Below are 23,819 nucleotides of genomic sequence, written 5' to 3'. Positions count from 1 at the left end.
CTGGACCAGATGGATTTCACAGATATCTACAGAACTTTACATCCAAACTCAACTGAATACACATTCTTCTCAAGTGCACATGGAACTTTCTCCAGAATAGACCACATATTGGGTCACAAATCAGGTCTGAACCGATACCAAAAGATTGGGATCGTCCCCTGCATATTCTCAGACCATAATGCTTTGAAATTAGAACTAAATCACAACAAGAAGTTTGGAAGGACCTCAAACACGTGGAGGTTAAGGACCATCCTGCTAAAAGATGAAAGGGTCAACCAGGAAATTAAGGAAGAATTAAAAAGATTCATGGAAACTAATGAGAATGAAGATACAACCGTTCAAAATCTTTGGGATGCAGTAAAAGCAGTCCTAAGGGGGAAATACATCGCAATACAAGCATCCATTCAAAAACTGGAAAGAACTCAAATACAAAAGTTAACCTTACACATAAAGGAGTTAGAGAAAAAACAGCAAATAGATCCTACACCCAAGAGAAGAAGGGAGTTAATAAAGATTCGAGCAGAACTCAACGAAATCGAGACCAGAAGAACTGTGGAACAGATCAACAGATCCAGGAGTTGGTTCTTTGAAAGAATTAATAAGATAGATAAACCATTAGCCAGCCTTATTAAAAAGAAGAGAGAGAGGACTCAAATTAATAAAATCATGAATGAGAAAGGAGAGATCACTACCAACACAATACAAACGATTTTAAAAACATATTATGAACAGCTATACGCCAATAAATTAGGCAATCTGGAAGAAATGGACGCATTCCTGGAAAGCCACAAACTACCAAAACTGGAACAGGAAGAAATAGAAAACCTGAACAGGCCAATAACCAGGGAGGAAATTGAAGCAGTCATCAAAAACCTCCCAAGACACAAGAGTCCAGGGCCAGATGGCTTCCCAGGGGAATTTTATCAAACGTTTAAAGAAGAAACCATACCTATTCTCCTAAAGCTGTTTGGAAAGATAGAAAGAGATGGAGTACTTCCAAATTCGTTCTATGAGGCCAGCATCACCTTAATTCCAAAACCAGACAAAGACCCCACCAAAAAGGAGAATTACAGACCAATATCCCTGATGAACATGGATGCAAAAATTCTCAACAAGATACTGGCCAATAGGATCCAACAGTACATTAAGAAAATTATTCACCATGACTAAGTAGGATTTATCCCCGGGACACGAGGCTGGTTCAACACCCGTAAAACAATCAATGTGATTCATCATATCATCAAGAGAAAAACCAAGAACCATATGATCCTCTCATTAGATGCAGAGAAAGCATTTGACAAAATACAGCATCCATTTCTGATCAAAACTCTTCAGAGTGTAGGGATAGAGGGAACATTCCTCGACATATTTTAAGCCATCTATGAAAAGCCCACAGCAAATATCATTCTCAATGGGGACGCACTGGGAGCCTTTCCCCTAAGATCAGGAACAAGACAGGGATGTCCACTCTCACCACTGCTATTCAACATAGTACTGGAAGTCCTAGCCTCAGCAATCAGACAACAAAAAGACATTAAAGGCATTCAAATTGGCAAAGAAGTCAAACTCTCCCTCTTCGCCAATGACATGATATTCTACATAGAAAACCCAAAAGCCTCCACCCCAAGATTGCTAGAACTCATACAGCAATTTGGCAGTGTGGCAGGATACAAAATCAATGCTCAGAAATCAGTGGCATTTCTATACACTAACAATGAGACTGAAGAAAGAGAAATTAAGGAGTCAATCCCATTTACAATTGCACTCAAAAGCATAAGATACCTAGGAATAAACCTAACCAAAGATGTAAAGCATCTATACCCTCAAAACTATAGAACACTTCTGAAAGAAATTGAGGAAGACACAAAGAGATGGAAAAATATTCCATGCTCATGGATTGGCAGAATTAATATTGTGAAAATGTCAATGTTACCCAGGGCAATTGACACGTTTAATGCAATCCCTATCAAAATACCATGGACTTTCTTCAGAGAGTTAGAACAAATTATTTTAAGATTTGTGTGGAATCAGAAAAGACCCCGGATAGCCAGGGGAATTTTAAAAAAGAAAATCATATCTGGGGGCATCACAATGCCAGATTTCAGGTTGTACTACAAAGCTGTGGTCATCAAGACAGTGTGGTACTGGCACAAAAACAGACACATAGATCAGTGGAACAGAATAGAGAACCCAGAAGTGGACCCTGAACTTTATGGTCAACTAATATTCGATACAGGAGGAAAGACTATCCATTGGAAGAAAGACAGTCTCTTCAATAAATGGTGCTGGGAAAATGGGACATCCACATGCAGAAGAATGAAACTAGACCACTCTCTTTCACCATACACAAAGATAAACTCAAAATGGATGAAAGATCTAAATGTGAGACAAGATTCCATCAAAATCCTAGAGAAGAACACAGGCAACACCCTTTTTGAACTCGGCCACAGTTACTTCTTGCAAGATACATCCACGAAGGCAAAAGAAACGAAAGCAAAAATGAACTATTGGGACTTCATCAAGATAAGAAGCTTTTGCACAGCAAAGGATACAGTCAACAAAACTAAAAGACAACCTACAGAATGGGAGAAGATATTTGCAAATGACATATCAGATAAAGGGCTAGTTTCCAAGATCTATAAAGAACTTATTAAACTCAACAGCAAAGAAACAAACAATCCAATCATGAAATGGGCAAAAGACATGAAGAGAAATCTCACAGAGGAAGACATAGACATGGCCAACATGCACATGAGAAAATGCTCTGCATCACTTGCCATCAGGGAAATACAAATCAAAACCACAATGAGATACCACCTCACACCAGTGAGAATGGGGAACATTAACAAGGCAGGAAACCAAAAATGTTGGAAAGGATGTTGGTGGGAATGTGAACTGGTGCAGCCACTCTGGAAAACTGTGTGGAGGTTCCTCAAAGAGTTAAAAATATACCTGCCCTACGACCCAGCAATTGCACTGTTGGGGATTTACCCCAAAGATACAAATGCAATGAAACGCCGGGACACCTGCACCCCGATGTTTATAGCAGCAATGGCCACGATAGCCAAACTGTGGAAGGAGCCTCGGTGTCCAACGAAAGATGAATGGATAAAGAAGATGTGGTTTATGTATACAATGGAATATTACTCAGCTATTAGAAATGACAAATACCCACCATTTGCTTCAATGTGGATGGAACTGGAGGGTATTATGCTGAGTGAAGTAAGTCAGTCGGAGAAGGACAAACATTGCATGTTCTCATTCATTTGGGGAATATAAATAATAGTGAAAGGGAATATAAGGGAAGGGAGAAGAAATGTGTGGGAAATATCAGAAAGGGAGACAGAACGTAAAGACTGCTAACTCTGGGAAACAAACTAGGGGTAGTAGAAGGGGAGGAGGGTGGGGGGTGGGAGTGAATGGGTGACGGGCACTGGGGGTTATTCTGTATGTTAGTAAATTGAACACCAATAAAAAATAAATTAAAAAAAAATCCTCTAAGAATGGTAAAACATGAAAATTCATTCCTTTGATGCTGGAACAAATCAGGAATCTTGGCTATTCACTCTTCTTTGAACCTAAATTTGAGGTCCTTGCATAAGCAGTACAGCAATGCAAAACCCCTTGGGGAAAAATATTAAACTTTACTAAGAGATATAAAAGAAAATCTAAATAAAAGGATATATTTACTGTGGTCACAGACTGGAAAACTCAAAATTATAAAAGTGTCAGTTCTGTTCATGTTGAATGTAGGCAAGCCCTCTGGAATTCAGGAGCAGAGTTGGTGAGTATAGATAGCAATCTATGAGGGCCACTAAAATATTACTTGAATAAATTCAAAGCATGGTGTCAGTTTACTGAGGCTTCTATATGTCACTCTTAACTGGAAGTTTAAAAGCATTCCTCAACAATATCCACTACACATGTAGTTGCGATGAATTAAAATTCAGAAAACAATCCACTGCACTCCTCTGGCAACTTATTATCTAAATTTGAAACTTATATTTATGCTTTCCATGAAACTGTTTACAAGAGAAAATGGAAGCTATATAAAACTGAATTTTTTTTGCAAAATTTGTTCAGAAATGTTTTCCTCAACCTGTGAGAGAAAATAAGTTTCTGCATAATAATTTTAAGATAATAAATCAGTTTCTTCCTATCCCCACTAAATAAAGGTTTGACAAATATTTACAGGTTTAAAGGGACTATTCACTTGTCTCTGTCCAGCTCTACCTATCGGAGTACTTGTCAGAGATTTTAATTATTTACCTATCTGTCCCTTCCAATTAAGACATGTGAATCAAAGGAGGCTTATAGTTCTCATTGTGCCTGACTTACAATACTCAAGAAATATGTGTTGAAAAAAAAATGTGTGTTGAATTAATAAAATCCTGTGTTATAGATAAGGCTCTAAGAGAAGTTAATCAACCAGGTTATACACTCCAAACTAATAAGCAGTAAACTACTCATTTATTTATCAAGTATTTATTGTTCTAGGTCCTAGAATGTAGCATTAAGACCTAGACCTGATTCCTTCTTGTTCTTTTTATAAAAGTAGGGAAAAAAATTCTTTAACCTCATTTTTTTAGTAATAAAATTTCTCTCACAGGATTATAGCTGAGAAGGAGAAACTTATTTGAGAGGACATCACTACTGAACTGGTTAGAAGTACATCAGTTTTGTAGACATGAAGAAGACAATCCCTTGCTAGGTCAACATGAAGAGACCAGACAAACTAGGAACCAAATTTCAAACTTTTGTCTAAAAAACAATTGAAGAAATCGTAAAATCTGGAATAACAGAAAGATATTACAGTAACTCAAAGGTTAAGACTGAGGGGTGCCTGAGCGGTTCAGTTGGTTCAGTTTGCCTTTGGCTCAGCTGGTAATCCTGGGGTGCTGGGACTGAGCTATGCATCTAGCTCCCCGCTCAGCGGGGAGTCTGCTTTTCCCTCTCCCTCTGCCTCTGCCTCTCCCCCTGCTTGTCCTCTAGCTCCTCCCTCTGTCTCCTTCTTACTCTCAAATAAATAAAATTTTTTTTAAAAAATTTAAAAAATTTTTTTAAAAATCTACGTTATTTGCTGAACTGTTTATCTGGAGTTTTTCACAAAGTACTGGTTTTATTTTCTTCTATCTAAATATATTCTATATTCTAATTAACACTTTCCATTTGGATGGCCTCTAAGTAATAATCAGATAAAACAATCACAGAAAGCTATAGCAAGATAGTCTAATATTAAGAGAAATTTTAAATTAAGCACTTAAGTAAAAATAACTTTCAAGACATTTGGCATTTTTAAGTAAAAATTGCTTAGAGAGTTATTTCTCAATTATAAATTTCAAAATGTGAAACTCCTACATTTGTAATCATAGTGTGATAATTACAGCACCTTTTGTAAAGAACTTACAGAATTCCAAGCATTTTCAGCCCCACAAATATGTGCCAAGGCTAGGTTTTTTTCACAGCTTTTTCATTCAAATTCAAAAACTACTATGTCATTGATAGTAATTTTTTATAGCAATTCACCTTTGATTGAGTTCTGTAAATCATTCACCTTAAGTTTTCACAGGAGGAACACTTTTTACAAATATTTTAATTAGCCTATGTTGATTTCATTTAAATTATGTAATTATGATCACAGATAAACAGATTTGGGGACAAACACAAGTAACTCTTGGTAAGTATATAAATCGACTGAACTAGTAGGAGTAGAAGCATCCACAAGAGATCAATGTACTAACCTTACCATTAAGCACACCACGGGCATCAGTCAGCATGTTTATATCTAAAGAAATGCAGAACTTTAGTTATGCTACAAAATCATTAAGTGGAAGCCATTTAAGGTCATTTTAATTTTGTATTGAAAATTTTAAATATTTTTGGCCATTATGGTACCAACAAAATATAAGGATAGACCAAGTAAACTCAGCAACTCTATCAAAAAAAACAGATGTAGGGAATCCTTGGGTGGCTCAGCGGTTGAGACCCTGCCTTCTGCCCGGGGCGTGATCCTGGAGTCCCGCAACAGGCTCCCTGCATGGACCCTGCTTCTCCCTCTGCCTGTGTCTCTACCAGTCTGTCTCTCTGTCTCTGTCTCTCTCCCCCCTGCATCAGGCTCCCTACATGGAGCCTGCTTCTCCCTCTGCCTGTGTCTCTGCCTCTCTCTCTCTCTCTCTCTCTCTCTCAATCTCAGGATGACTGAAAAATAATATTTTTAAATGTAAGGGATAAAATTTTATTTCTAGATATGCAACAAACAGACCTATCATGTTAGATACATTATTATATGGGTTACTGAAGTTTAACCTTAGTATTATCTTATCAGATACATGCCCTTGTTTGCTAAAGAACACCACCTAGTGTACAGCTCCATCTAGTGGAGAAATAGACAAACATCTCCAGACCGTTTTCAGTCCTAAGGAATTTCACAGTAAACTAAGCAAAACGGATTTCTAAAAAGGCCAACTTTTCACTTATACTGTGTAATTATGACATTTTATGTAATCAATATTCTAACCAACATTTTCTATTTGAACAGTTATATTTTTGAATATTTGAAATTTCCTCACCATCTTCTAACAGATTTTTCCATATGATCAAAAGTAATAGCAGTTGATTTTGCGAAAGAAAAACTCAGTATTCATACTGTTCATCTAAAGAGGATAAAAGACAAAAAAGTTACTCCATAAATATTAAGTGACATTCTGCAAGGAAATATCAATGTTAAAGTCCCTTCAAACTTCCTTTGGTCATGGTAACAAGAAGCTAGAGGATATAGACAAAACACAAGCAGGGTCTGTAATACACTCTGTTGATCTTTCCCCAGTGATGAATAACAATGAAAAATTTTTTGTATTTTTAAAAATTTGATGAAATTCCTTTATGTTGTTACAGACTAGTTCCCCTTTAAATAACTTTTAAAATACACACATTTTAAAAATATAAAACATTCTAATCATTGATAAATCTAAATTTCAAATCAAACTTTATTTTTGAGTCGTGATAAAAAACATACAAATTTAACTTAATAAAAGCCCAATAAAATCAGGCACCAACATGAGTGAGAGGGAATATGGACCTGAGGAACCCATCAAAAGCTTCATGTCATCCACGTTTCAGCCATCTTGAAAGAGGATTAGGGAAGAGTAGAACTAGAGCCTTGGGTGAAAAGCAGAGACACTAGTGATGTTAAAAGATTAGGTGAGAGAAAAATTTGCATGGCTCTTACTTCCCCCATGTTACATTAGGACAAGTCTTATTTATCTCTCCCACCAATACAGAAATCAGCAGTGATAACCCAAGCTGTAAATTCCATGGGCTAATGTCAAGGCAGGGCAAAAATACTACTAGGTAATGAAAAGAGGTAAGATCTCAGTCTATTTGGGCTGCTTTAACAAAGATACCATAGACTAGATGGCTCACAAACAAATTTATTTCTCACAGTTCTGGAGGCTGGAAGTCTGACATTGGGCTATGGGCAAAGTTGAGTTCTGGTGAGAGTCCTCTTCTGGGTTGCAGACTACTAACTTCTAATTGTATTCTTGCATGGCAGAGAGCAGAGAAGAGAAGCAAAACTCTCTGATGACTTATAAAGACACTAACCCCATTCAATGAGAGCAGAGCCCTCATGACATTTATTGCATTCTAATTATCTCCTAAAGTCCCACCTCACATACCATCATATTGGGGGATAGGGTTTCAACATATGAACTGTGCAGGGGTTGGAGAGAGACACAAACATTCAGTTCATAATAAAATGTAACCATCATTTACTCTTCTACCTCTTCTCCAAAACCTAGACTTGTTGGAATATAATCATAGCAGCTCCTATTCCCAAATGTGCCAGAAAACTGCATTTCCTAATCTTCTTTACATCTGGGTCATGAGATGGAGTTGAAGCCAAAGCAGTGTAAGCAGAAGTGGTATGTCAATTTCTGGACTCACCCTTATTCTATGAGATCCTCTAAACCTCTCTTCCCCTCCTGTAACAATCGTGAAAACTCCATTGGAGATGCTGGCATCACAAGATAAAAGGGATGCTTACCTCTAAGCCAAATGCTGTATGAGTGAGAAATAAACGTGTTGTATTAAGCCATGATATGGGACTTAGTGCAGCATAGCCTCTCTTAACCTAATATACAACTTAGAGAGTTCCTCCAGCCTCCAATCCTGACCAGAGGAGTTCCCTAGTGCAGTAACAACAAATGTCAACAGTGATTCTGTGGAGCCTAAAATTTTAACTCCAAGCTCACCCTATCCCCTTGTCTGAAAATACATACAACATACTTTCACACATACATACTCACACACATTTCATTTTTTAGACCACATGTATCACTCAGTTCAGTTCCATCACCATGTCTAAACCCCAGATATGGCAAAAGATGGTACACACGAACTGTGTACTGGGTGAATAAACTACAGCTGACTCTTAAACAAGTTTAAACATATGCAGATTTTTAAAATATAATTTATATTTATAGTACTATAATGTATTTTCTCTTCCTTATGATTTTCTCTTTTCTTTTTTAAAAGATTTTATTTTTAAGTAATCTCTATACCCAGCATGGGTCTCGAATTTACAACCCCAAGATCAAGAGTCACATACTCTACCAACTAATTCAGCCAGGTGCCCCCATTATGATTTTCTTAATAACATTTTCTTTTCTCTATCTTACTTTGTTGTAAAAATACAGTATATAATATACAAAACATAAAATATATGTGTTGTTTATATTATCAGTAGGCTTTCAGTCAACAGTAGGCTATTAGTAGGTAAGTTTTTGGAGAGTCAGAAGTTATACATGGATTTTCAATTGAGATAGGCGGGACACCCCAAACCCCTGCGCTGCTGAAAGGTCAACTGTATATTGAATCAATTTAAAGAACTGAATAAATGAACAGACTGTAAAATGTTAATTGATCAGCTCCTTGTAGAAATGCACCATTTCAATTAAACAGCCAGCTGCCTCTAGAAGCTAGAAAAGATAACAAAGTCTCCCTTAGAGACTCTACACAGGAACACAGTCCTACTGACATCATTTTGGCCCTGTGGGAATAAATTCAGATTTCTGACTCCTAAACAGTAACATAATAAATTTATGTTGTTTTAAGCCACTAAATTTGTGGTGATTTGTTATACCTGTTGCAGCAACAGGAAACTAATACACATACCTTATGAGTTTCTAGCTCTCACACTACCTAGCATGTTCAGAGACATTTTCAGGTTCTCTTATAAAACACATTTAAAATAAAAGAGGGGCCACAGTCATGAATCAACTGGAAAATGAATTCTCGGTGACCAGGAACCTGCCCTAAATGTATCTCCAGTCTTCCTGGAGGGATTATTTCTCATATCAGGAGAGAGTCCTAATCCAGCACAGCCATATATGAGGTGAAGTTTAAACATTTTCAATTAGAACTCCCTTTCATTCAGTCACTTCCTAGAACTAATTCAGGGCTGACTATGTGGAATCATAAAATGAATATCTGGATACAGGTGCCAGCATTTTTCAACTCTGTAGCCTCTGACAAATCACTTCACTTTTCTGTTCTAGGAAACTGAATCCCAAGCTAATAAAATTTCCAAAACAAAAATTGTTGGTAGGCTTTTATTTGATAAATGACTTAAAAAATGGAGGCAACTACCTTCAACAACCAGAAGATAAAGAACATTTTAGCAGAACATACCTTCAAGAAAGACAACATTTTACTCTGAGTTAATTTAACTTTGTAAAAAAGCCAAGAAGATTCTGGGAAGATTGGGGTGGAATCAGTTTTTCAATCTTCCCAACTATCTTCATAAAAACAGAGCAACCAGGATAGCAAAATGAAACCATAAACAAAATATTTACCACAAAAGTAGGTAAACACCAATATACAACACCAACAATTCTGAGACCTGCATGACATCCAGCATCTGCGCACGTAGAAGAGGGAAACAACAGGGAGCAAAGAGATGTCTAACAGTCAGGAGATTCCCTGTTAGCAGCAGGGATGCTCTCCACAAGCATGTAAGTGCAAAAGGTCTGAAGGGAAGGAGCTGAATAGTCAGAGCCTTATGAACTGTCAAAACACATGGACAAAGTTTCTTACACACTGAGGAGAAACTGGAAACAGAGTGTGAATTTATAGGAAAGACACAATATGGACAAAGTAAAAATAAAGTCCAAAAATAAACATAAAGTCCAGCTGGGGAAGGGGAGCTGGTAGAGCCAAAAGATCTTTAAAAAAAAGTTACTTGTCATTCTTTAAAACTTCTCAAAAACAACAGGAAACATTTTTATAACTAGTTACTTACATTTAAGTAAGTACATTAGTTAAGTATGTAAGTTAAGCAGTAAGAACAGTACATTATCTTTTGACTACTCACTTGGAAGATTTCAAAGGGCTTAAAAATCTTTGTATTCTTATACCAATAGATTACTACTAACCTATAATCATTAGGGTAAGTCAGAGCTGATTCACTGTTAATGTCAAAAGACAGTTAATTCTTAATGGATAAAATTCACTGATAGAAAAAAAAATCATGAGACACAAATTCTAGATACTACCCAAATGACCACATCCTTTGGAAAATAGTCCAGAATTCACTAAAACAAAAGTAGAAAGAAGGAAAAAAGGATCACCCCTTACATTCACCACCAAAATATACTCTTAAAATCTTAGTGTGCTCTTTGTCATTTTTTACATATTTATACATATAATCAATGTCTACACATATTTAATTTTTTTAAAGATTTTATTTATTCATAAGAGACACAGAGAGAGAGGCAGAGATGCAGGCAGAGGGAGAAGCAGGCTCCTCTCAGGGAGCCTGATGTGGGACTTGATCCCAGGACTCCAGGATCACGCCCTGGGCCAAAGGCAGCCGCTCAACCCCTGAACCACCCACCCCCACCCCCCCTCGTCCCCACATATTTAATTTTTTACAATACTATATCATAAGCACTTTTGTTCAAAACACTTCAATAACCACTGACTTTAACATCTCACTGGATGGAAATATTGTTATTTTCTGTTAGGAAAAGTACTAGAAGGAGCATCTTTGTGGCAGCTTTTTGAAATCTCACTATTAAATGCGGCAATGTTAAGTATCAGTCTAAATTTTGATCCACTAATAGGCAAATCATACAATCTTTTGCTTCTCATAAAGTAATTCCTAAAAGCAAGAACACAATTTAGAGGAAAAATTATTCCAAAAAACTTTAGTGAAGAAAATATTTATCTAATTCTTAAGGTATATTTGCACACAGAGCAAACATGAGCTTTCAGAATCAACTGGTTAGTAATCATGTGATTAAATATTTTAATTGAGATTTTAATTCTAAAATGGCTAACAAAAATAGAGGCATTTTAAAGATATGTACATAGAATTTACTTTAAGCTAAGATGGAAATTAATCACCTCATGAAATAAAGACAGTAGAGATAAACCACTGAAATCCTAAACTGAATTTCTTACCAGTAAAGAATCTACAGTGAGTTTTTTTTATGTGAACTTCCTAAATTACTGCTTACTTACCCAAATGAATTACAATAATCTTGCCCACTGTGCCAGCTCATGCCACTGAATAAAATGTTCTACTTTGGGATATCATATGCTATATCACACAGTATCTGTAGCTCTCATGCTGGTAATAAGCTGTTTGACATAAATTAAGGAAATGGCTTTGTTTATATTAAATTTAAAAGATAATAAAAGTATTACAGTACTAATTAGTATTAAGACGTGCTTTAAAAAGTCATACTTCAGAAAATACTTCATTAAAATGAGCAAATTTAAATATTTAAAATTTTTCAGGTTATGTGTATGGTTGAGACTTAATGCAAAACACCATTTTAACACTCGAATGCAAATAGCATCTGTAAAAAATTACCATTTAAATACCATCCAAGAAGTAGAGTAATAGTATAAAAATTTTTCTAATTATGTGATGACCACTTAGATCCTTGCATCTTAACATAAAATTACATGAGGTTAGGTCATACTTGATAAGACATTACTTCCTAATATCGAAACATCATTTAAAATAAAAATACAGGGATCCCTGGGTGGCGCAGCTGTTTAGCGCCTGCCTTTGGCTCAGGGCGCGATCCTGGAGACCCGGGATCGAATCCCACGTCGGGCTCCCGGTGCATGGAGCCTGCTTCTCCCTCTGCCTGTGTCTCTGCCTCTCTCTCTCTCTCTCTCTCTCTATCATAAATAAAAATAAATAAAATAAAATAAAATAAAATAAAATAAAATAAAATAAAATAAAATAAAATAAAATAAAATAAAATAAAAATACACAAATAATGAAATAGACTCAGTAAGGAAAAACTTTTCCTCCAACCTCTTAAGAGTTCCTGGCTGGGCCTGAATAGTAAACTGTCAGAGACTAAAAGGAGAAAGCAGACAAATTCATTTAACCTAAGTTTTATGTGACACAGGAAACGTCACAAGGAAATGAATATCTGAAAAAAGAGTTAGGCCTGAGCATTTTTATACTAGGTATGACGAAGAGCAGAAGGTCATGGAAAAATGTGATAGGACAAAAAGGTATACACCAAGGACAGTAAAATGACGGAAACTCAGCAAGGCCCGTTCATTTGGATTCTTCTTGGTATTCACTCATCTTTGAAGATAAAGACACCTCTCACATGAGGGTCTTATGACCTGCTTCAGAGGAAGAGGACGATGCACCTGTTGTTTCTCAAAATCCTTCAGCTTAAAATATTCAATATGCCAAAGTGCCGTATTTTGGGGTAGCTTGTTCTGAACCCTGTCAACATAAAATGAAAATATCTTACGAATTACTCATCCTGTGTATTTTTTTTTTTAGGATAATAGAACACAGTGGAAAAAAAAACACATGCAAATACTAATCAAAAGAAAGTAGGGGGGGCACCTGGGTGGCTCAGCTCATTAAGCTGGGATCCAGCCCCACAGGGGGCTTCCTTACTCAGCAGGGAATATGCTTCTCCCTCTGCCCCTACCCTCCCCCTGCTCAAGCACTCACTCACTCGCTCACTCTCTCCCTCCTCCCTCAAAATAAATAAATAAATAAATCTTTTTTAAAAAGTAGGTGTGACTACATTAATTTCAAACAAAGTAAAAGAAGAAATATTACTAAGTACATATAAGGGCTTATTTACTAACAAGATCTAAACAATTGAAATACATAAGCACTTCACAAGAGTGTTAACACACCCAAGGTAAAAACTGATGAAAGAAGCAACACACAAATCCATAATTATAGTTGAAAACTTCACTACACCTCTCTCAATAATCAGAAGAATAAGAATCAGAAAATCAGCAACATAGAAGACTCGGTATTATCAACAAAGGACCTAATTGACATTTAGAGAAAACTCCACCCAACATGGCAGGAAACACAATCTTTTCAAGTACACAGCATATTTATCAAAAAAGATCCTATCCTGGCCCATGAAACAAACAAAAAACAAAAAAACCCTCAACACATAGGAATTGAAACCACACAAATCATGTTATTTTACCACAACAGAAATCTGAAATCAGTAACAGAAATGTATCTCAAAAATTCCCAAATACTTCTAAACAATCCATGGTTCAAAAAAGGAAGAGTTAAGGGAAATTTTAAAATATTCTAAACTATACAATAGAAACACATGTTAAAATTTGTAGGATGTAGCTAGATTAGTGCTTAGAGGAAATTTATAGTCCTAAACACATATATGAAACAGGGAGGAAGAGAAAAAATATTTTTACAAAGGAGGAAGACCTCTTATTAATTCTTAAGCTTCCGCCTTTAAAAAAATACAAAGTTAAGAAAAAATTAAACCCAAAGTAAGCAGAATGAAGGAAACTGTAAAGAGCAAAAATCGATGATAATGAAAACGTAAAGTCAACACAAAAAATCAATGAAACTGGGGTACCTGGGTGGCATAGTCACTTAAACACCCAACGCTTGGTTTTAGCTCAGGGTCATGATTTCAGGGTCAAGAGATCGAGCTCTGCATTGGGCTCCATGTTGAGTGTAGAGTCAGCTTGAGATTCTCTCTTCCTCCCCACCCCCCCCCCCCCGGGCTCACACTCTCTCTCAAATAAATAAATCTAAAAAAGAAGAAGAAGAAGAAGAAAAATCAATGAAACCAAAAGCTGGTTCTGTGGGGGGAAAAAAATCAAAGAAATTGGCAAGCCTCTTGTCAGACTAGTTAAAACAAAAATAAAGAAGACACAAATTATCAGTATCAGGAAGAAGAGAAGGACAGGAAAATAATCCCAAAGGCATGAAAAAGATAAGAAGGGAATAAATATGACAAGCAATTTCATACCTGTAATTTTGACAAACGCCTTGAAAGACACCATCTACCAAAGCTAATGCAATTAAGAATACTCAATAAAAGTCCTAATTCTATTTAAAAAATTGAATCCATAGTTTTAAAAAAAACCTCTCAACAGAGAAAACTCCAGGCTCATAAATTATGGATCTCTGAAATCCCCTTTCTTTCCTGAAAACCTCCTTCTTGAGGGAGTTTCTCCTTAAATCTGCACCATATGTTATCTAAGCCAGCTATATAGCTGGTCCTCCTAGAACATCATTTCACTGTGCTCCCTGCTTAGACTGTTTCCTACATTCTAGGGCTTTCTTTAACTTCTTTACCAGAGCATAACTTGTGAGATTTCCAGGTTTAAAAATAGGTTTTTTAAAAAGATCTATTTACTTAAGAGAGAGCACACGAGCAGGAAGGGCAGGGGGAAAGAAAGAGAATCCCAAGCCGACTCCATGCTGAATGCTGAGCCCCATGTGGGACTCGATCTCATGACCCTGAGATCACCATGTGAGCCAAAACCAAGAGTTGGATGCTTAACTAACTGCACCACTCAGGTGCCCGTGCAAATATCTTTTTTTTTATTCCCACACTTGATTGTTAAATAGCCACAATTCTGGTCAAGACTGATGTTAATATGTTCAATTCTTTTTTTTTTTTTTTTTTTTTTCCTATTTTTGTTTTCTCTGGAAACCTTCAAGATTTCTTTTTTTTTCATTCTTGGTGCTGTGGAATTTCACAAACATGTGCCTACAGGTAGGCTTTTTTGTTTTTAAATATTGAGCATTCTTAGGAACAGAAACACCCGATTTTCAATGAAGATTGTTTTGGTTGGGGTGATAGAATTGGGGGTAATGTTTCACTGTCACCTTTTTTTTTTTGCCTATGTTGCTTGATGAAAGAGTTTATAATAAGCATATATTGTTTTTATAAAAGCTATACCATTAAAAAATAGCAAGAATGTCCCACAATGTCAACTAAAGCTTTAAATGTGCAAACTCTGATTCCATAATTCTATGTTCTAGCAAAGGGTGCAAAATTTTACATACAAGAATATCTATGACAGTGCTGTTTATAACGTTAGATTAGAAACAGCACAAATGTCTACCAGTTAGGGTCTGATTAAACCAACTATGGTACATAGATACTATAAACACTATATATGTATATAATATACCCTGACATAGAAAGATGTATAAAATATAACTAAATGAAAAGGGTGTTATAAAATAGTATAGCATTACCATTGTTATATTAAAATAAAAAAGCAAACAAGCCAAACCATGTGTTTGGGTATATATACACATGTAAGGAAATGCATAAAGGTCTGAAAAGATGCATTCCATGATGCAATAGTTTCTCCAAAAGAATGATAAAGCATATATAATTTCCATAACTAAAAACAGAAAATGGAATACAAAATACATATTTAATGATATAATTACCAAATGCTCCAATTTTAAGACAAAGATGTCCCACTGAATTTTAAAAATCCAATTCTAAGCACACATCAACCAAAAGAAGGCTGATATAGCTATATCATAATTCAAAAGAGTCATGGATGGGAGATGATTCACGAAACCTGACAACTAAATGCAACATAGGACATGGATTGGGTCCTAGAACAACAACAAAATTAAGGGAAAAAAATAGCGTTATTTGGATAAAGTATATAATTTGTGGATAATATTAAACAGTATTAATTTCTTGGTTTTGATTACTGTACTATGATAATGCATTATGTTAACATTAGTAGTATGGTGAAAAGTTTACAGGAACTCTCTATTTCTGCAACTTTTCAGTAAGTCTAAAACTATTTCAAAATAAAGTTTTTTAAAAAATCAGACTAGACTTTAAAACCAAAGGCACTACTGAAGTGCCTAGGTGGCTTAGTTGGTTAAGCATCTGCCTTCAGCTGAGTCTATAATCCAGAAGTCCCAGGATAGGGTCTTGTGTCTGGCTCCCTGCTAAGCAGGGAGTCTGCTTCTCCCTCTGTCCCTCCCCCCACTCGTGCACAAGCTCTCTGTCTCAAATAAATAACTAAAATCTTTTTAAAAAGCCATTACTAGAGATAAAAAGGAACATTTCTTAATGGGGAAAAAAAGGTTCAATTCATAAGAATATAGACTAATTATAAAGTTTACGTTTCTAACAAAATGACCTTAAAATAAGTAAATCAAAAATTGATAGAACTACTAGGGAGAAATAAATTTATGATTACACAGAGATTTAACACACAGTAAATTCTCAGTATTCATCAATTCATCAATCACATGCACATGCATGCGTGTATGCATGCACACACACACACAAATCAGTAAGTAAAGAGATTTTTAACAAGAGCATTAACAAACGTCACCTAATAGACATATAAAGCATTGCATCAGACCACAGAATTCACATCTGTCTCTCTCTTTCACATAAATGCACAATCATCATATTCACACAGCATTTAGAAAAGAACAAAACCATATACAAAGCAAGGACTTATATATTTTGATGACTATTCAAAATATTTTGATGGTAGTTACATGGGCGTTAAGTTTTTAATTATTCATTGAACTGTCCACATGTATTTTATATCCTTTTCTTTACACTTATTACATTTCCCAATAAAGTTTTTTAAAATTTCACTCATCTATATCATTTATTTACTTTTTTTTTTTTTCAGTTTTTCAACACTGAAAATTCCACAGCACCAAAATTCTCAAGATTCCGAAACTTATAAATCCAGGAACACTAAAGGCAATTCTCAAAATAGTATTTATATACAATCAAATAACCATAATGCAAAACTACAAACAAAAGTAGATGACCTGAGAATATACATCCTAAATCAGTAAACGATCTAAATTAAAAACATCTTCAATACAGATAATAACTGAATCAAAGGTGCTTGTGTCAACTGCCAAAAAAGGGGTTCTATGGTAAATTCATCTCATCAATTATCCAGTCTAATAAAACCCTCAACAAAAGTAGTAATTCTTAACTTTCAAAGTAATGATCTTTATTGTTGCCAGTTCTGAGATCAAATACACAGCAATTAAGTTAAAACAAATACAGAATAGTTAAATGATTAATATTTTACTTTTTAAGAAGTAAAAAAATTACATATTCCCAAAAATGTTTAAAATAACAGAAACAAATTGAAGCTATGTTCACAAAAACTTCAGGATAAACTATTTCTTTTATTAAAAATTTTCTTTCTAGGAGCGTCTGCGTGGCTCAGTGGTTGAATATTTCTGCCTTTGGCTCAGGTCATGATCCCAGGGTCCTGGTATCAAGTTCCACATCAGCCTGCTTCTCCCTCTGCCTCTGTGTCTCTGCCTCTCTCTGTCTTTTACGAATAAATAAAGTCTTAAAAATTTTTTTCTTTTTAATAAAAATTTATTAAAAATTAAAAATTACTAAAAGTAGTTTATTATTTGTTGCTGCTAAACAAATTACCCCAGAACATAGCAGGTTAAAATAACACACATTTGTTATCTCAGTTCCTGAGCTAGATCCTCCAGTTCAGGGTCTCCCACAAGATGGTAATCAAGACTTTAGGCAGGGCTACAGCCCTTTCAAGGTTTAACTGAGCAAGATCTTCTAAATTTACTCAGTGGTTGTTGGCAGGATTTAGTTCGCAGGGGGTTAAGGAACTTTCTCTGTGGGCTACTGATCAAAGGCTACCCTCAATTCCGTGACAGGTGGGTCCTTCACCTATAGGTGAGTTCATGATATAGAAGATGGTTTCATCCAAGTGAGCAAGCAAGAAAGGGCCAGCAAAAAGGAAGTTACATCTACTGTAACATAATCTCTTAACTTTCATCATATCCTATTAGAAGTGAGCCTCTAGGTAGTCTACCCTCAATGGAAAAGGATTACACAAGAGGATGGATACCAGGGTTATCTTAGAAGGCTGGCTCTCACAAATAGCATAACAGAAAGGGAACTGGAATAAGGTGGCGCTAAATTTCTGAGCCACCAGGGCTGCCCCAGATCCAGAATTTCTATGTGAGAGATACTTAAAGACAACAGTGGCTGGTGGTAGAAGCTAGGCCTAAGTGGCTTATTGTAAATCTGTGTTTGCATAACAATCAAGTAAGAATGACCCAAACTCAATTACCTATAATCAAAGAAGAGATCAAATTGATGGAGATTACCCCTAAATCTCTCATTAGTATTAACATATATCTAAATACATTCCTAAATTCACTTCTATAAACCACCTGTGAAAAAAGAAATTGTTAGCTAAAAATGTTACCTAGGCTGAAATAGTAGTCCAAGAAAGTTTTTGACACTTTCAAAAGGTTTTTTTGATATTTTTGGTACTCAGTGAAAGGCAGGATGCCCCAAGTAAGAGAAGATGAACTGGACAGCCCAATGGAGCACCTAAAACAGAAAGGACCTCCACCATAGGCAGGGAGGCCACAGCTTTCATGACCCAAATCATTGGCTATATTACTTTCCATAGTTTGATGTACTCAGATAGATATAAATTTTAATCAAGCCATCCCACATTGGAACACCTCAAATGACAGTATCTCAAAATATTACAAAAGGATTTTATGCTTTTTATACTTTTATTTTACTCAAAGTGTCCAGAATTCATCCCTTCCTAGCCTTTTACACAATATCAGAAAAGGGGTGTACTCATTTTTCTCGCCTCTTACCTCTCTTTTGTTCTTCAGTTTTAAAGGGATAGGTAAAAGGAGTAATCAGAACAGTATAAAGAAGCCTGAAACAGCTCTCTAACTAGCCTTGAGGTAAAACTGGTAAGAACAAAGCAAGTATGCTTAGAGATTCCAAATTTAACTCCAAAACGCTATAGCACGTGCTGCATTAATACTATTATTTAACCTCAAAACACTAGAGCACACACTTAATATTTAACCCTATTAGGTATTTAGATTTTTTTTTCAATGTAGCCCCTCTCAATTAATAATTTCACTACCGCCTTTCGTGAAGATGGCGCCGAAGGCGAAGAAGGAAGCCCCTGTCCCTCCCAAAGCAAAGGCTTTGAAAGCTAAGAAAGCGGTACTGAAAGGCGTGCAGTCACCAAAAAAAAAAAAAAAAAAAAAAAAAGGAAGATACGCACGTCACCTACATTCTGACGACCCAAGACCGTAGGTCTCCGAAGGCAGTCCAAATATCCTTGAAAGAGCACCCCCAGGAGAAACAAGCTTGATCACTATGCCATCATCAAGTTCCCCCTGACTACTGAGTCAGCCATGAAGAAAACAGAAGACAACACACTTGTGTTCATTGTGGATGTCAGGGCCAATAAGCACCAGATCAAACAGGCTGTGAAGAAGCTCTAGGACATTGATGTGGCCAAGGTCAACGCCTTGATCAAGCCTGATGGAGAGAAGAAAGTATATGTTTGACTGGCTCCTGACTATGATGCTTTGGATGTTGCCAACAAAATTGGGATCATCTAAACTGAGTCCAGTCGGCTATAAATCTAAATATAAATTTTTCACCATAAAACAACAACAACAACAACAAGAAAATAATTTCACTACCACCATTGGGCTAAAGACTGAACTATCATTTTTTAAAAAGATTTATTTATTTGAGATAAAGAGCAAGGCAAGCAAGCGCATCTGCAGGGGAGGGGCAGAGGGAGTGAGAGAATCTTGAACGGACTCTGCTGAGTGGCAGCCTGACCTGGGGTTTTGATCTCACCACCCTGAGATCATGACCTGAGCCAACATCAAGATCTGGACACTTAACTGACTGAGCCATCCCGGTGTTCCTGAACTGTCATTTTGGAACAGTCATTTCTCAACAAAGTAGGAGTTAGTAATCTATGAAATAAGAATAAATAAAGGGGGGAAGGGACAGAGGAAGAAAAGGAGGGAAGGCAAGCAAACAAGCAGGCAGGCGAAAGGGAAAGAAAAAAATAAAGAAAAGAAACAAGAAACAAGGAAAGGAAGAAAGAAGAAAATACAACAGAGGCTGTATATGATCTGCAAAGCCTAAAATGCAAGCAGTCCTAGCTTTAGACAATACTGCATTAAATGAAACTCTACAAAGCAAGGACTGCCTATATTTACTATCTGGCCCCTTGTAGAAAAATTTAACAACCCCTGAAATAGAGGATATCTAAATGATCAATAAACATATGAAGAGGTGTTAAATATTATTAGGGAAAATGAGGGGGAAAACGCCAATGTGATATCACTATAAATCCACCTGAATAGTTAAATTGAAAAAGACAACACTAAATGTTGCAAGAATTTGGAAGAGTCAGAATTCTCAAGCGACACTAACAGGAGTGTTGACACAACTAATCTGAAAATTTTTTCTGGTAGTGTATACCAAAAATACATACCTGCATACCCTATAACTATTTCACCAATAGGTATATGTATAGCCAACAGAAATGTACACATATATTCACCAAAACACAATTGACCCTTAAATAAACAGGAGTTAGAAGCACCAACCCCACACAGCCAAAAATTCAAGTTTAACTTCTGACTCCCTAAAACTTTATCTAATAGCCTACTGTTGACTGGAAGCCTATCAATAACACAGACTATTTACACAAATTTTGTATATGTATTATATAACTACATTCTTACAATAAAATAAGCTGAAGAAAAAATATTCAGAAAATCACAAGGAAGAAAAAATATACATTTACAGTAGTGTACTGTACTTACTGAAAAAATCCACACATAAGTGGACCCCTACAGTCCAAATGCATGTTGTTATAAATTACTTATAAGGGTCAACGGTACTTATAAATTCATAGAAACCCTATTCATAACAGCCAGGAACTAGATGGAATATTATGCAGCATAAGAACTACTGCTACAGGGGGAATGAATCCCTGGGTGGCTCAGCAGTTTAGCGCCTGCCTTTGGCCCAGGCAGTGATCCTGGAGTCCTGAGATCAGGTCCCGCGACCGGCTCCCTGCGTGGAGCCTGCTTCTTCCTCTGCCTGTGTCTTTCTCTCTGTGTCTCTCACGAATAAATAAATTTTAAAAAATCTTTAAAAAAGGGGCAGCCCGGGTGGCGCAGCGATTTAGCGCCGCCTGCAGCCCAGGGCGTGATCCTGGAGACCTTGGATCCAGTCCCACGACAGGCTTTCTTCATGGAGCCTGCTTTTCCCTCTGCCTGTGTCTCTGCCTCTCTCTCTCTCTCTCTCTCTCTGCATCTCTATGAATAAATAAATAAAATCTTTTAAAAATTTTAAAACATCTTAAAAAAAGAACTACTGCTACAGAACTTGTACAAATCACACAAATACAATATTGAGCAAAAGTGAGACTCAAGTGACTATTTACTGTATGATTCCATTTACATAAAGACAAGAATAGGTAAATTCATAGATGACTTTAGAAACAGACATAACAGTCACCTTTGAAAATGGGTCACGCAAAGTGGGGTTTCTAAGAGTAAGTAATGGTCCTTCTTGATCTAGGTACTGGATACGTGAATATGTATGGACTTTGTGAAAATTAAAATGAGCTATACACTTAGGATTTATATGGTTTTCTCTGTCTATTATACCTTAAAAATTAACATACTAAAAAGATTTTTACAAAATCCATGCCTTTAAAAGAAAATTGTGTACACCTCCTCCCTTATATTTTTCTGACTTGCCATCATTACTTCTCACCAACGGAGTATCTTGTTATCTTATAGAGACGTCAGCTTTGTTTTGATTAATTTTCTTGGTATACTATTGCACAGGATAGCCAAATGGGCATGTAACTGTCATTTGCGTTTAGCACCACGCTAAATCCCAAGGAGAAACTTTGAAAAGCCAGTAATTTATGGTAGTATGTCAAAGTTACTTGGAGACTGGGGGGGGGGGGGGGGGCTTGAAATGTGGTTTTGTTTGGCTCTTTGTGTCGGTTTACTTTTGTTTACTGCCACAGTGATTTAATCTGCATAAAACGTTCAAAGGATGTTTTCCAAAAAGCCTGCCCTGTGAATTTTTCTTTCTTTCTTTCTTTCTTTCTTTCTTTCTTTCTTTCTTTCTTTTTTCTTTTCTTTCTTTCTTTCTTTCTTTCTTTCTTTCTTTCTTTCTTTCTTTCTTTCTTTCTTTCTTCCATCCTGCTTAATAAGGCAGCTGCTACCTTGTGTTTATCTAGTTCCTTCCATCCCTGGAGCTTAAAAAAACTTCACAAATACTATTCGGTGGCGTCACCTTCCAGAGAAATTTGGGCTCAGGGACATTGTGAACCCAGAAATTCAAATACTATCCTTGTACAGCAGGGCTCTCTGTGCCTAAAGCAGCATCGCATTCTTTGCCGAAACTTACAGGGTGAGTGCGAACTCAAACAATGACGGACTCTCAAGGACACACAGGCAATCCTAGATTGAGCCAGGACCTGAACTCGCCAACTAACCACCACGTAAGGGGAAAGCAAACAAAACCCTACACCCTTCCATAAAGGCTCAGCTACTGAACTTTTGTCCCAAGAAACGGAAGGATGCCGGAATTACGCCCAGAAAGAGGACCTGCGGCTCCCACGACGCTGACCTTCGCGTGAGCCCGACGGGGTCAACATTCACCGGGTGCAGATTCCGCGCAGCCCCTTCTGCTCCAGGGAGGCTGCGGCCGAAAATTCCAGGGCTGGACCTAAGCCCACCCGTCCTCTTCTCCGGTCGCCCGAGCCTCCCAGCCTGCCTGTTTACCTGAGATGCGCCCGGCGCTGCCGGGAGAGCCGACTCTCGGCGCTTGCCCAGAGTTTCTGAGGCCCGACGCGCGGCCGCTACGTCAGCCAATCGACTTTCGCTCGGAGCCTCCCGACCCCGGCGCCCACCCGTCCGAGGAGGAGCGCGCGCCCGCAAACGACCGGGCGGGGCGCGTCGCGGGAGGGAGCCAGCCGCACGCCGCGCGCCGCGGCCACCGGGAACCGAGGCGCACGGGCGCCGCGCTCGGGCAGACGGCGCGCACCGGGCATGCGTGCACCGCGGCGCTAGGGCCGCGGGGCGGGGCTTCTGGAGGACCCGGCGCGCTGGCCGAGTCCTCGGGGCAGTGGGGAGGAAGAGGAAGGCGGCGTCTGTAGTTTTCGGTGGCTGGACCGGCGGGGCGCTGCTGTTGTCGGCTACGAGACGGCAGGCGCGTCCTGCGAGAGCAAAATCCTGTCCGGACAACCTTATCAGGCTAGAGGAGGGAAGCCGTGTGGTTAAAAACGCGTCTTATGGCCTCATAGTTGGGGCTGCACTCTCCAAGACGCTGGAGGAATTGTGGTTTCCTGGTTGGTTTGCGTGTGGTTTGGGGGTAAGAAGAAACCGGGGGCGGGGGGGGGGGGGGAGTGCATGTCGTGTAGTGATGGTTGAACGAAAAGGGCTGAAGTGGATTCCAGCTGGGTGAGCAAAAAGCTGGCCAGAGAATGTTTACAAACTAAAACTTGGAGGTGGTTAACTTTTCTGATTGAAGAACTATAGAGCGAGATCTGGGTGCTTAAGTTCAGCTAATGAATTCTTTAAGACACAATGTTGAATCTTCCAGAATTAAAGATTTAAGCCCTCAATTCGTGTTCCTCTGTGTTGAAACAAGAAAGGACTGGCTGGC

General features: G+C 37.5%; 1 protein-coding gene across 3 annotated transcripts in view; it reads right to left on the bottom strand.

The window, feature by feature from the left end:
- Positions 1-23,155, bottom strand: part of MIPOL1 (mirror-image polydactyly 1) — a 325,308-nt gene extending 302,153 nt beyond the window's left edge. The window contains exon 1 of one of the 3 annotated variants that reach the window (XM_077909072.1): positions 22,937-23,155. The gene's annotated coding sequence lies outside the window, so the exon portion shown is untranslated. The remainder of the gene's footprint in view (positions 1-22,936) is intronic. The other 2 variants (XM_077909071.1, XM_077909070.1) reach the window with 2 other exon arrangements.
- Between the last annotated feature and the right edge of the window lie 664 nt (positions 23,156-23,819).

Source organism: Canis aureus, chromosome 9 (genome assembly GCF_053574225.1).
Source record: "Canis aureus isolate CA01 chromosome 9, VMU_Caureus_v.1.0, whole genome shotgun sequence".
In the NCBI taxonomy this organism is placed as follows: Eukaryota; Metazoa; Chordata; class Mammalia; order Carnivora; family Canidae; genus Canis; species Canis aureus.
This window is presented reverse-complemented; position numbering and strand designations above follow the sequence as displayed.